Here is an 11,681-nt window from a genome sequence, read left to right as displayed (position 1 = left end):
GTATTTGGATTTCTGCCTGGGTCCTCGATCTCATCATCGACCAAAGTGTTTGTTATTCTGCCAATACCATCCTGTTACTTACTACTATAGTTTTTGGTTCAATTTAATCTTGGATGGGTGATCCCTCTAGCAGTTCTTATTTAGGATTGTTTTAGCTGTCATGGTATATTTGTGCTTCTATTTGAAGCTGGAAACTGTCCTTTCAACATCTGGCTAGAATTGTCTAGAATTTTGATGAAGATTGCACTGAGTGTTGATGTTGATGTTTTTTTACGATGGACAGTTTTACTCTATTAATCTTACTTATCAATGAGGAGGGGAGATCTTCCTAGCCCTTGCCCAGGTATCAAGATAAACAATCTTTAAAAGTACAGCAGAAAACTGAAAAATCTTCTGCATAACAAAGGACCGCCATCATTCTGAAATTGTAGGAGTGTAAACAAAACTAAAATACTTTCAACAACTGCATACCCGAATAAAGGCTAATATTCAAATGCATAAGTCAAAAGAAAAAATTAGATATCAATAAAATATACAATACAAATAAAACACACATACAATTCTAAAGAATTTTTAAATTTTTATTAATTACAGTTTATTCACTTTGTATCCCAGCAGTAGCCCCCTCCCCTGTTCCCTCACATGCTGCCTCACTCTTCTTCTTCTATGCCCATCCACCAGTTCAATGATAGGGTAGGACCTCCTTTCCTTCTATCTGACACTCATCTATCAGGTCTCATGAGGACTTGCTTCTTGGTCTTCCTCTGTGGACTGGTAAAGCTGCTATCCCCTCAGATGGAGGTGATCAAAGAACCAGCCCATGAGTACATGCCATGTCACTATTTGCAGATGATATGATAGTATACATGAGTGACCCCAAAAATTCTACCAGGGAACTCCTATAGCTGATAAATCAAGTCAGCCAAGTGGCTGGATACAAAATCAACTCAAAAAATTAGTAGCACTCCTGTATACAGAAGACAAAAGGGCTGAGAGAGAAATTGGGAAAACATCACCCTTCACAATAGTCACAAAGGACATAAAGTACCTTGGTGTAACTCTAACCAAGCAAGTGAAAGACTTGTAAGAAAAAAAACTTCAGTCTCTGAAGAAAGAAATAGAAAAAGATATCAGAAGAGAATTCTTAAAGAAATAATTCAAATGGCTGAGAAACATTTAAAGATATGTGCAAGATCAATAGTCACCAGGGAAATGGGAACCAAAAGTGGTTTGAGATATGGTCTAAAGAGAGTCACAATGTCTAAGAATATTTAGACATTTCTAGTAGGAGTACAAACATATTCCACCATTAAGGACATCTTTGTGGCTTTTCTGCAGCAAGATGGGGATTGTTCTGTCTCAAGAACCAGCTATACAACTCTTGGGCATATATCCAAAGAATGTTTCATCCTTCCATGGAGACATTTGTGCAAACATGTTTATGACTTCTATAATCAACACTTCCAAAAATTAGATATAATGCAGATGTCCATCAACAGAAGAATAGATAAAGAAAATGTTGATGTTTACACAACAAAATATTACTCAGTCATTTTACAATGTAAATCATGAAATTTCAAAGTAAATGCATATCTACAGGTAAACTAGGAAAAAATCAGTCTGAGTATAGTAACACAAGTTCAAAAATACAAATGTGGCATGTATTTTCTTACATGTTACTATTACTTGTAAAGTGAATGATAAGCATGTGAGATATACATAAAATAAGAGACTAGTGTTTGAGAACAAGTGAATAGATCTGCCTAGGATAGGATAACAAAATAGTTATCTATAGATGGAAGATGGGCTCATAAAGGAGAATTGATTGGAAGTGGGGAGGGAAGAGGACATTAAGGAATGTAATATAAAGAGAGGCAGCTAAAATTAAATGTTATTTTAATGTTACTGTAGTAACCTAATAGAGTAGAAGCTTCCTAAAATATAGACATCTCTGAAGGTGATCCAAATGAAATAATATGAGAGTCCCAACAGGATGTCACTTGACATCAAATGAAGATGGGTTATATCTACTTGAGGTGGTGGCTAAAGGAGTCTAATTGAAGTGCCCAAACAATGCACACTTATGTCAAGATTATAATTTGCTCTCCATAAATTCACTGCAAGTCTCTATCGCTGAATACAGCACTTACACAACTCACTGAACATAGAAAAATTAAGCTGGTACCTATATAGAAATTTCACTATATAGGTATATTTATCTATATCTAGATTGATAGTTAGATAGATAGATACATAGACAGATAGATATTGTTTGAGTGTGTAATCTGTATACATATATTTTAAATTCCAGAAACCAAAATTTTGTAAGATTATTCATAGGAGGCATCAATTAATTATTTTGTTTGTTTATATATAAGAATTAACATTACATCATTTTTTCACCTTTCTACTTTCAAAGCCTCTTGAAATTTCATAGCTGCATTTTCATGAATGGATTTTACATAAGTTAGATATCAAATTTTGATTTACATTATATTGTATATATCTTATTATAACAGTATATATAATAATACCATGAAATTATATCAGTAGTAATTATGATAAAGAGTATTACAGTAAACTAGAAAAAGTATAGAGAAGAAGTATTTTTCTTTTTGGTTGTTGTTATGAGACAGTTGACTGAATCCAGCCATCTCAAGTCTTCTGCTGCCAGTTTCAAAACTGAGTTCATATTCACAGGCTCCAAAACTACTCCTATCATGATTCTTAAGGTGATTCATGTTTGACTCTTAATCAGGAAAGAATGTAAAGAGGAAAGTGGCTGATAATCTAAACTAAGCGCACAAGTCATAAATGTGTTGCCTGTCATGACTTAAATTGACTATAAGCAGCTTGCCCCCTCTTTTGGTCCTGTATAATTCTGAATTTGGTGCCAAATGTCCAGGAGGAGAGCCGAATACAAAAGCTGAGTTGAGAAGCCTGAGCTCAGGTGTCCTGCATAAAGCTGAGTCACCAATATTTACTTTCTTCTTCAAAAGTATGATTGGAATCTCTTCCTCTCCAGCCACCCCATATCCCTCCTCTAGGCCACTGATAAGGGACATCCTCCTCTACTATCTCAATGTAGCCTATCAGGTCTCATCCAAATTGTCCAAACCACTTTTCTTGTTGCCTAGTTAATCCACCTTTACTGGTGGAAGTGATCAAAGAGCTAGCAAAGTGATCAAAAAGTTACTGCCCCTGAGTCCCTTACTAGGAGAAATCCAATGTTCACACTACCTTTCACAACAGCAATCCAAAACAAACAAGCTGTTCTTTTGTTTTGTTTTGTTTTGTTTTGTTTTTGATGACCTACAATTTTGCCTCAGACTGTGGTGCTCTCCAAAGTCACTGTGGACCATGATGAAATCATACAGGTTGTTGAAGGAAGAATGAAAGAACCAAACATGTTTTTAACCCACATAGAGGAACCAGGTGCAGAGCTCCAGGGCATTGAGATTCCAAGAGTACATGGATGAAAGGAAAATAGAACAATAAAAAGACAGCAAATTCAGAGCGAGTCTGACTACAGCAATAGACAAATCTCAGTATTGTGGTCCTCAGTTGTCTGGACTTTGCTACAGTGTTTGGATTGACCTGTCATGAGAACTATTGGGTGTGCACAGACTGTGATCCTGAAGCAACAGTAGGAAGGAGATATAGCATACAAAGTCTTCTCTGACACTGTTGAGGTCTAAGCCTGTTCCAGGACCTAAGCCAATAATTTCCTTGGATCAACCTAGATGCAGGGGACTGTCTCTGTGTCGTGAATAGCATAAATGTCCCTTCTTTTGCTTTGTCTCATCCTACAATCTGCATATACATCAATGGAGATGTCTCGCCTCAGTTGTTTTCATTACTGGGAGCCCAGCAACTACATGGAGGCAGACATTATTCTTGGTACATTTATCCCCATTCACATCCCACATGTTCTACCCCAAAATATCCAGAACTCTTTTGACAGAGAACCAAGTCATCTATGGAACAACTTTCTGTGAGTACTTGTTTGAATGTGCTATGTTTCTTCTACCTACAAGATAGTACATGATGTGCTAAACATAGGTAATTCCATTGGAAATTATGAACTAGTTTCAGAACAATGTGAAAAACAGTTTCATATTTTTCAGTTTCATTGTGCATCTACAGACATTTCCACTTCTCTTTGTTATGTTTCCAGTCATAAAGTGATCAGGGAAAGAAACCACCAACTTTTATGTCTGCTCCATTGTGTGATTCCATGGTTAGACTTATGAATTTTTAAAATATTGATACTAATATGTCAAGATAAGTTTCCATTCTTCTCAGGTCTATTTGGCCATCTAAATGTCTTATGTTTGAATATCTGTTTCTTTCCAGAGATTTGGAGATTTTCTGCTAAAGTGAACTGGAATATTCCTATGTCCTCAGTACAAATCTTAGAATCTCTGGTTTCATGTGTTCTGTCTTTAGCATCATTAAAGTATCTCAGAGTTTAGACACTATGTTCATACATATGACTTATTTATTTATCACTGATATTGTAATGTAGTGTTCTGAAATTCATGTCATTCATGCCATATTCTGTCCTCTGCTTTGTTAGCTCTGCTGGAATCCCAGTGTTCTGGAATTTGATTGGAGGCTGTATGATTTTCATTTACAGCCTTTCTATATGTCTTTCTCCTCCCTCACAGTCTCACTTATGTCCTATTATTTGTCTTTTATGGTACTCAGACTTTCCTGTGTACAGTGTTTATGCTATCCCTCATCCAAGTTCTGGTGGAGACTGCTGATTCTTGCCTCAATGCCCAGTTCAATTCAATGCTTGGTTCTGTCTTCTTTGCTGTTGTTCATCACTTTACTTTCTGAAGTATTCATCTGCCACTTTATCTCTTTGAGAAACTGTGTGTTAGGTTGTTGGTTATTTATGATAATGTGGAGGAATCATGAGGCTTTTTCATATTCCTGTTTCTCTGTTGATGTTATAATTGGTACATGTGTTCATTTGAACATAAATTTTGGGATTAGGATGATCCTTTGCTGAAAAGAACAGTCTTGAAACATCAGTACATATTACCTCTCTGTGCAGGAAACACACATGCTATCCTACAGTCTTGGTAGTTGTATTGTTATGGAGTACTTAAATAGAAAAAAAAACCTCAGGATGTCTAATTTATTCTGGAAGTAAAGAACTCTTAGGAATGCTTTCACTAGGTAGAGAAACCATAGTTCAGTAGCCCACTGCAGCCAGAGAGAGAAGGAATCCCAACATAAGAGGAAGAAAAACACCCATTCACAGAGATAGAGAAAAGACAGAAAAGACTGAATTTTTAATTGACAGAAATCTTAATTTAGATTCTTTTTGTCATGTGATAGGTGGATCAAGTCTCAATTCCTTGAAGTATAAATTATAGTTATTAAAGTTTACACAAAGATATACAAGTTTTAAATATATTAATATGACCACAATCTATAATCTACACTGAAATTCTCACTGTAGAAAAAGCAGGTAACAAGTATCTGTAAACAGTTGGAGTAGACTGATGCTTTACAGATCAGATTGAGCACCAAAAAAGGATGGTTTTGGGCTAAAAAACTGAATAGCCTTTCTTCTCTCTGAATATGTAATGACAGATAAGATTTCAGCACAATGAGTAGCCTTGAAGCATATCTTCAGCAGGAATAAAAGGACATTAAAAAGTTTGATCCTGTAACTATGAGAAGATTAGCCAGTGCTTTCACCTGGTGGTTTTCATAGCATATCAGAACTCCACTGATTACTATTTTAAAATTCTAAAATTTTAAACTCTTTAAGTCTCATTTTCACATACTTTAAACCATTTTCTCAGACATTTATAACTTGCATGTACATACCTTAAATCCCCTTCTTAGATGTTCAAAATTACATCAACTTTAATGTTTGTTTCCCATATCCACACATTTACCAGGACACAGATTTGTTTGACAACTGGTATAAATGGTTGACAAGCAAGTTCTTTTAAGTGAAAGAACCATAAAATGTAAGCTGTTAGGTATTAGTAACATTGATTTGAATTTCAGTTAAATATAATTTTGTGAGATTAGATTTTTCAGTGTGAAGCCAGCAAGGTACTGCCTTCTTTAGCAGGAAATCTAGATATCTGTAGAAAAGAACAATGTCTGGCTTTCATGCATGGTATGGACTGACCATGCAGCTGCAGCCTTGTTCAGAGGAGCTGCCTAAAATTTCATAACCTCTGCTAAACTTCTATAGTGAAAACATGCTGTGAAAAAAACAAGAGATCTGAGAGGGGCCAATTTGAGCAGGAAGTATAATCCAAATGGCCTCTATATCAGTCAAAATGACAGAGACTTACTATATACCTGGGCACCCAGTCTGGGATCCTTCATAGCATTCTCAAAGACTGTAGGGAACAGAGGTTGACAGTTTTTGGATGCCACACAAAACAACATTGTCTTCAGCTGCTATACAGGTATCATGATCCCTCAAACATCAGACTTGTGAGGCCTGAGATTTTTTTTTATGGAGCAGTAATTTGGAAAAGTAACCTACCTTGGCCAGGCAGAGTAGAGCATTTAACTTAACAATGTTCAAAGGCTAGGCAGGGATTTATTGGTGGGTGAAGCATGTGGCAATTCATGGTTCAGTTGTCAGCACTACCACAGTTGAAATATGATCAAAGGAAAGGCCATTTCTGCCTATCTTAGCTACCAACTAAAGATGTCTGGCAGAGAAATCATTTTCATTACATTCCTTAAATCCATACTCAGCAGAACTCTCTGAGGGTTTTGAGGGAGAGCATCTAACTTATTATCATATTTTTCACTTGAATATTTTTTATTAATTAATTCAATTTACATCTTGGTCATAGGCCCCACACTATTCTCCCAATCCTCCTCTCTCTCTCCCATATCATCCTCCACTATTCTGCCTTCTAGCTAAGCACCCCAGCCCCTGTAGTGTTATGATGACTGAGTTTGTGTTACTCCCATGTGGTATGTTAGGGCAATTCCATCAGGGGAAAGTGATCAACAAACAGAAAATATAGTCCATGTCCACTCCACTAACTAGTGGGTCCACATGAAGCCTACTCAGCACATCAGCTACTTACATGTAGAGGACGTAGGTTGAGACCATGCATTGTTCTTGGTGGGTGCATCAAAATCCTGAGGACCCCCTGGGCCCTGGTTGATTGGCCCTGATGATCTTCTTGTGGCATTCCTGTCACACAAATATAAATGAATAAGTATACATATATAACCAACTGAATCGATTCTTTAGTCTTTAGTATTGCTTTTATGTGACTGGAAAAACATAAGCCCCCAACTCAAATGGAAAAAAAGAATTTCTTCAATAAATTTGAATAAATTTGAGAATCTGTGAACATGATTTAGGCTATCCCAAATTCTATGATACAGTGTGGATGCAGCTTCATGAATTTTCATAGTAACAGAATAAATAAAGAAAACTATAAATCCAATACAGCACTGGAAACCTCAGAGAGGACATTAAAAAGCAAAACGGGGCAAGATATCATACAGGCCCAAGATGCCAAGATGGCTATGTGATGTCATTCTCATCTTTTAGATTGGCAAAAGCCAGTAGAGTTCTGGGTTACTATATTCTAAAACGATTTTACTCATCAGCTATAGGATAGATAGATAGATAGATAGATAGATAGATAGATAGATAGATGTAGAGATACAGATGTAGATATAGATATAACTATCATCTTAACCACAGAGGTGTCCAAGAAATGGCTACTCAGGTAGCCCATGCTATGGTAGTGAGCCTTTCAAACTACAACATTGCAATCTCACCCTCACCACATCAATGAACTTTTTATATCCAGTCTTTGCAGACACAGCTCTGTCCAGGAATTTTCATGTATACATGTATACATTCTTACAATTCAATATGTAGTATGGGATAATCCTTGAGGAAGACTAATTGTCTTTCTCTCGGTTTTTGCTAATTGCCTGCTTTTGCCCAGTAGATTCTCTCTTAACAGAACATCTAGCCACAGATCCCAGATTAATGTAGTAAAACCAAATGGAATTTCTTCCTGATGATGGCAGGTCAGAAGGCAGAATCCTTCCTTCAGTAGAACACAGTTGACTTTAGGCTAATGATTTCTGTTAAGCTCCCTCTATTAGGGTCACCCAGACTCTTATCTACCACAGTTTTGAAAAAAAGCTTCTGAGGACCCATCCCCAAGTGCTGAAGGCTCTGTGTGACACAGTTCAACTAACCCACCTGCAACAAAGTTCCACTTTGTCACATTGTGAGCACTTTTGTACTGTCTTAATGTACTTGGTGTTTTCTTTTTCATATGCTACTTTAACTTACTTTTTTCCCCCTGCCTTACCTAGGAAACTCTACTCATTCATTTAATCTGCAAGCTTAGAGAAACACATTTCCTATACTACTTTTTTACTACTTTTTTAGTTTTTATAAAGATTTATTAATTTTTACAATATGTTTATGAGTGTTTTGCCTACATGTTTGTTTGTGTGCCACTTATGTGCAGGGTCCCTTCAGAGGCCAGTGGAGGACATGGATCCCCTAGAACTGGTGATACACACTATTGGAACCTAAAACTGGCTACTGTGACTTGTATCAGGGTCCTCCATAAGAGCAGCAACTAGTCATAACATATCATTTTTCAAACCCAAGAACACTATTTTGCACATGCTCATTTATTCTTATTTCATTTACTCAAGAGCTCACCTTCTTATATATATGTGAATACCACAGGTGTCCCAAAAGATGCCAGAAAGGATCTTATGAACTAGAGCTAAACATGTTTCCAAGGCCACCCTGTGGGCACTGAGATGCTGGCATTTATTCAAAGTGATCTATCTATAGATAGATGCCCGGGCATCTGTCTATACCACAAAGAGACACTTTAGCACTAGTAATGCACATAAACTTGTTAGAATTTTCATAAGTGAGTATGAAATTGAATCATTACAAAAGAAAAGGGTGTGAAGCTCTTACTTATATTCCTAGTGAACACCTTAGTGACTCTTCTGTAACCCAGTGATTCCATGAGCTGAAACGTCATAAGCACCTATGTATTCAGTAGTCATAAGATACAAACAAATGATATTTAATGCACACATTGTACACCAAAAAATATTTGAAACAGTTAAACCTCTGAGAGTTTAGGAGCCGTTTGATGATGTTCCTGGGCTGTCATGAGCTTATTCATACAAGACTTACATGTCACAGGAAAAGTCAAAGGCTAGGATCTCTAGGTTTCTGTATTTGATAAAGACATTTTTAGAAAAATGTACTGACAATACCCAACCTTTTGTTCCTCTGGTTTAGAGTGACTGGGAGAAACTATCAATATTTGCTGACCTTATACTTTGCCATTGAAGAGATAAATAAGAACTCAAACTTGCTTCCCAATATGACCTTGGGTTCCCACATCTACAATGCTTTTATTTCTAACAAAATAACCTTGGAGGACCCTCTGATATGGCTGTCTGGAAGGAGTGAATATATCCCTAACTACAAGTGCAACACTCAATACAAACCTCTAGGAATCATTTCAGGAAACAAGCCGGAATTTTCTGCTGCAATTGCAACACTTTCAGAGCTCTACAATGTCCCACAAGTAAGTTAGAAACATATTTTAAGTGCAATCACATCTTAGACCTGATGAAAACAAACAAACCAACAAAAGAACAATAACAGAACAAACAAAAGAAAACAGAGAAGTGGATTATGTTTACTGTAGACAGACTTCAAATAACAGTGAATGAATTACTTTGATATGTTAATAGTTAACAGATGGCAGAGTGTGGCAAAATGCATGAACAGTTAATTCTGGGAGTTTCTGAGCAGATCACTTAGTAGTATCCATGATTATATCTCCAAACAATGGATGATGTACTGTGGATACTCAGTCTGCATTTGATCATAAGTCAAATTCTACAGCAAAGATACCTAACTACTCAATCTAGTATATATACATCTCAAAATTCCTATGGTTGTCAATACATGACATATGGAAAAAGAAAGTTCAGGACATGTGACTAAGTTTGGAACAATGTTTAATGCCATCACCGATGAAAATCTTTCAAGGAATTAATGATCTCATTCAGGAAAGTTGATCTCAGAATAGCACCCACAGAGATCAACCACTTAGCTGTATCATCACAATTGACTCTTGCCAGGCTACACTGAAGAAATGCATAGCATCTATCAGCACACATTACTACAAACAGAAAATGCTTGGTGAGCACAAGAGTCAGCAATAATCAAGATTAAAAACCCACATGGTAATTCTCATTGTTATCACTTAGTTAAACAAATCATAAATGTACTTTAAGCTAATGTAATAAAAAATAAAGACAATAATTTATATCTCTCTGAGTTTTGCCTCTATTGAGAGGGATGATAAAATAACCCCTGACAATGAGGCCCCAGGTAATCACAACTTGAATCATTTTAACTTAAGAAACTGAATCTCTGAAAACTGTTAGTCTCTTTCCATGTTTGTTTTCCTAAAAGTGAAGGTTCTCAGAAATATGGTGTTATGAGACTAGAAAGTACCTGTTAATGCTTTCTGCAGTTTTCTCTACATCAGATATTCTTTTGCATTGTTATTGTAGCAAGAGAGATCTATCATTCCTTTCAAGCCAGTGAAAAGCTTATTGTTTACTTCTTGGCTGCTTCAGGCACCTCAGTTACTTTGGAGCCTATGGTATTTGTAAAATATTGTATAGCACCACATAATTTAGGGACAAGCTAATCTCACAGAAGACATCCTCCTTAACAATATTCAGTCCTTTAACCCTCATATTTGAATTATGAAGTCACTTCCTCCTAAGGGTGATGATTCCAAATACCTGAAACTCAGAATGACTTTTTTTTTCTTTGCTTCTCAGGTCACATATGGACCATTTGATTCCATGCTTAATGACAAAGATACATTCGCATTCCTTTATCAGATGTCTACTGAAGACAGAGGTCTAGCACAAGGGCTGATCTCTTTATTGCTCCACTTTGGCTGGAAGTGGGTGGGGCTCATTGTGTCTGATGATCAGAGAGGAAGGGAGTTTCTCTCTGACCTGAAAGTAAAGATGGTAATAGAAGATATCTGTGTGGCTTTTATAGAAAAACTCCCAGATAATTTGAATGAAAATGTAAACTATGATTATTATTTGCAAAACTTGGAACAACATACTCAAGTAAATGTGAATTTATTCTATGGTGATATAGATGACTTGCTGTTCTTCTGTGTAGACATTAGTATCTTTGTAACCAGAAAGAAGGTGTGGATCTTGGCAAAGCCACACTCGACATACTTAGAATCTAGAATAAATGAAAAGCATGTTATAATAAACCTATTCAGTGGAAGCTTATCATTTTTAAAGAAGAGAACTATCCCTGGCTTCAAGCACTTTCTTGAGGCCCTTACACCCTCCCATTACCCAGGAGATGTTTACTTCTCTAAATTCTGGATTGACAAATTTAATTGTTCACCTCCTGCTTCGAGATGTGGAAATTTTAAACCCTGTTCTTTGAATATTTCCCTAAAGACTAAAGATGAAATAAATGATATGATGACTATTTCTGAGCCAAGCTATTCCATATGGAGTGCAGTGTATGCAGTGGCCCATGCCCTACATAAAATGGTATTGAGCAAAACTGAAATGGGATGTAAAGAAGACAGAAACACAGACTGGCT

Source organism: Meriones unguiculatus (genome assembly GCF_030254825.1).
Source record: "Meriones unguiculatus strain TT.TT164.6M chromosome 13 unlocalized genomic scaffold, Bangor_MerUng_6.1 Chr13_unordered_Scaffold_28, whole genome shotgun sequence".
NCBI lineage: Eukaryota > Metazoa > Chordata > Mammalia > Rodentia > Muridae > Meriones > Meriones unguiculatus.
The sequence above is the reverse complement of the archived record's forward strand: the minus strand, read 5'-3'. Positions refer to the sequence as shown.